This window comes from Silene latifolia, chromosome 9 (assembly GCF_048544455.1).
Source record: "Silene latifolia isolate original U9 population chromosome 9, ASM4854445v1, whole genome shotgun sequence".
Taxonomy (NCBI): domain Eukaryota; kingdom Viridiplantae; phylum Streptophyta; class Magnoliopsida; order Caryophyllales; family Caryophyllaceae; genus Silene; species Silene latifolia.
The window spans coordinates 103,083,096-103,087,273 of record NC_133534.1 but is presented as its reverse complement, the minus strand read 5'-3'; the positions used below and the strand labels follow the sequence as shown (position 1 = coordinate 103,087,273).

The 4,178-nt window shown below is 39.2% G+C and overlaps 1 pseudogene; it reads right to left on the bottom strand.

Annotated features, from left to right (window-relative positions):
* Nucleotides 1–2,527: 2,527 nt before the first annotated feature.
* Nucleotides 2,528–2,626, bottom strand: LOC141603948 (small nucleolar RNA R71; annotated as a pseudogene).
* Between the last annotated feature and the right edge of the window lie 1,552 nt (nt 2,627–4,178).

Sequence of the window (4,178 nt, the reverse complement as noted above, 5' to 3'; positions counted from 1 at the left end):
TAATCCTTGTACTTAATTTTAGTATAAATACCCCATTGTACTACCTAGATTATCATTAAATCTTAATTAACTCTTAATATCATCGTAATTTAATCTTAATTTAGTTGTAATACACATTTCAATATTAATCACATCTTAATCTTTCCTTAATTTCTGAATTGTTCTTAGTTTTATTTGGATAATTAGAAGATTATTTGGGTTTATTGAAGGATTGACAACCTTCCAGCAATCATCAAGTACTTCTATTATTCTTTACTTTATTATTTTGGATCATCTCAATAGGTATAATCGTTTTTTACCCTTGTTTAATTATTGTTAATCACATCATTTATTCATCATGTTTTGCTTTGTTAGTATGATTGACAACCTTATTAGCATGCTAAACTTGATCATGAGTGAGTAGTCTTTTAGCTAGGTTTAATGGTGAATTAGGGGAAACAAATATGGGAATTGATCTATGCTTAATCTAATATGTTATAATTAAATTGCTTGCTTGTTGTGACTTCAACCTATGCACATGTTATGTTTGATTAAATGCGAGCCTATGAATCCTTGCATTTTTTACCCATCTCTTATCTTTTCAATGAGGCTTGTAAGACATAAACCAACTCGAGCCCCATTAGACCATGCATACAGTTGAATAGGAGGAGACTAAGTTGACTTGTAGGTGTTGTACAGTTTAGACGACTCGACTCCGGGACCTAAATCTGCCTAGGGATTTTAAGATATACACTAACTCGATCCCTTCACAACAATAAGTTCTTGCATATATTTGAGAACATGTTTGTATAATCTATTTCCATGAATCCCCTATGAATCCATGACACCCTAGTGCCTTTAATCAATTGTTTATAAACCCCTTTATTTGCTTACTTTGTTTTCATTCATCTTATTGATGAGCTTAGATTACATCTCATGTCAACCCATAATTTGTGACACCCTAAGACATACACTACTTGCAATTGAAATCCTAAATCAATACCCATCCTTTGGGGTTCGATCTTTACTTACCTCTTTACTAAGAGTAGTTTGTGAAGTTATAAATATTGTTTTGGTTGGTAGCTTTTACGACGAATTTAAACCGAACCACCAAACAAACCACATAATCAACCTACAATGCCTAAATTCTCATCTCATTCTGTATCAACTGAGGAGAACCTACTTAATGGTACTCAAACACCATCCCCACTTGACCGGTAATTTCATTGCCAAATCCGCATTCATACAATTAGTCGAACGAAGTCAATTTGAAGGGATGCCTAGTGAGGATCCTCCTCTACACATGGAGACTTTTTGTGATTGTGGCCATAGGCTCACCTACACGCCAAGCCAATCTGTGAACGTGCAGCAGTCGGAAAGCCACGCTCGGCGGTGTAATAAATGCGTTCGATCCGATCGTTTTAGATCGGTAAGTTTCATCTCGGCAAGGGTCTCGAAATGATGTTTGAGATGTTCAGAGTCGCCACCAAGCAATAGTGGGATGCTTGGAAATCGTTCGAATCCAATTTATACCTAGGTCAATCAAGGCAAAAGCGGTGTTTGACATAGGTACTAAAGATAAGGAATCGTCCCTCTTTAGCATCCTATCTCTAGAATGACTCTCATTCGCCCTAGATAAGGTCGTCCACTATCCAAAGTTTCTGAGTAAGAGGTGAAGGTATATATTGGGAAGCCCTTTAATCGGACACCCAATTTTAAGGTCGTGCACTATCCAAAAGACGTGTCGTTTGTTGACTCGGGAAGTCGAGGTCTAGAATTTTAAGGGAGAAAAGAGGGGGCAGACGCTCCCGTACCTTCAAATGGTGGCATTTGAGGGGTATTTATAGGAGATTGTGTGGTTTTGTGTGTTTTGAGCGACGTGGCCATATCGGCTACTCGAAGAGGCGCGAGCCTGTTCGCGGGTTTTCGAGCGGTCTTGTCACTATCACGCATTTGGAATCATGGTTTGTTCTATCCTAGGTTTTGCATGTCATGATTGTTGTACTTGACCATCAAGTATACCGTGTATACTTTGCATGGAAGGTTTTGTGATGTTTGTTTTTTTGTGGTTGACGCGTTGTTGGAGTCGGGATTTTAATTTCGAGTCGGTTTTTGGTCCGGTGTCGGTTTTGACTCTATTTACTGTCATTGTGACCCCGTCGACGTGCATAAAACACTTCAGGTACTTTTAAATAGTTTTGAAAATGTTTTGTTTTCGAAATCGTTTTGAGTTTTCCGACGTATAGTTATACAAACTGTCGATCAAACGTAGCGATTCCTATGCAAATTGTAGTCCGATAATCATCGGGTGTTTGTTGGGGATTCAACTGATACTGGGTATCTACAGTGACTATTGTGATACAATTTTCCAAACGGGGGTAATACAAGATCAAATTTGATGGGTCTTGTTCCCTTTTTCCTTGATTGGAACCGCGAAGCAATAGTTGAAGATCCTAGATAAGGCCACTCTTGGAATCAATTCATGGAAGAAGTTAGCACTTGCCTTTTACAAGAAGTTTTCCCCTCCGAAGAAAACCAACATGTTAAGAGCCCAAATCACCGGGTTCAAGCAAAGAGATGAAGAGTCTCTATGTGAGGCATGGGAAAGATTCAAAGATACATGTCGCTCTTCTCCTCATCCTGGGTTAACCGAATGGTTTCTAGTCCAACAATTTTGGAATGGGTTGTATGAAGACCCAAGGAATGTGCTCAACATGGGTTATAATGTAAGATTTACCGAGGTAGATGATAATCAACTTGGGCCAAGATAGAGGAGATGGGGGTTCACAACTCTCAATATAGTAGGCCAAGAAAAGCTACTAGGGAAGGGAGACATGAAGTTGACTCCGTCACACAATTGAGTGCCGATTTAGGAGCCCAGTTATGCTCCCATATTGACACAATGAACTTAAAATTTTACAAGGCCATAGCCAAAATGAATGAGGCCTCTCGATCACCTAAGCACCATCAACAAGTCAATCCCATAGTGTCAACATCTTCTATTCCAAATGGTGTATGTGAGAATTGTGGAACTTTTGAACATGATCAAAAAGAGTGTAGGGGCACAAATGAGGAAGTTAATGCTTTCCAAGCATACAAGAATGGCACCCCTTACTCCAACTTTTACAATGAAAACACCAAATTTTACCCAAACTTCTCATATAAATGCCAAAATGTTCAAAATCCTCAACCAAGATACACCCCACCTCCAATGACAAATCCTACTTAAAGACCCGTTTTCAACCAAAACCAAGGATTCCAAAACCAACCCAAACTAAGGACCAGACTTTTGATGTTCAAAAAGCGGTCCTTCAAATGCGAAAGAACTAACCAGACTTCTTCCCTCAAATGCAAAAAGATAGCCAAGCCAAAGACACTACCATCAACAATATCCTTGCTCATACCAAGATGTTGGAAACACAAATGACACAATTGACCACTTTGAGTTCCAAAAGGCAAAAAGGACAATTACCTCCCCAAAGTAATCCTCCTAGAAAGCATGAAACCATCAATGCCATTAACTTGAAGAGTGGTACACAATATGATGGACCTAAGAAGCCGATTGAAGAGGATGTTATTGAAGAAAGTGTCAAGCCAAGAGATGTGATGGAACAAAGGAACGAGTTGGAACCATTGAGGAGAAATCATAGGGTAGTGGAACCAACTACCAATGAATCATTATAGATGAGAAATGAAGAGAAGCCCACAGAGGTTGAAATAGAACCTATTGTGATTAGACTTCCATTTCCAAGTCGCCAAGCCAAGCCCAAGCTTGATGAGCAACTTGGGAAATTTATGGAGATTGTGAAGAACTTAGAGGTTTCCATCCCATTTACGGAGTTGATCAACCATTTGTCGGCCTATGAAAAATACATGAAAGACATCCTTACCAAGAAGAAGTCCATCAAGAAGTTGAAAACTTTCGCATTCACAAAGATAAGTAGTGCAATACTTTAAGGAAATTCCCCACCTAAGTTCAAAGATCCGGGAAGCTTCTCCATTCCATCTACCATTATTGATACCACAATCAACAAAGCACTATGTGATCTAGGTACAAGTGTGAGTGTCATGCCATGTTCGGTATGTGAAAGGCTAGGAATGAGAGAACTCAAGTGCACTAACATGACTCTACAAATGACGGACCGAACAACAAGGAAACCACTTGGGGTATGAGGAAGATGTGCCTGTGATGATTGAAA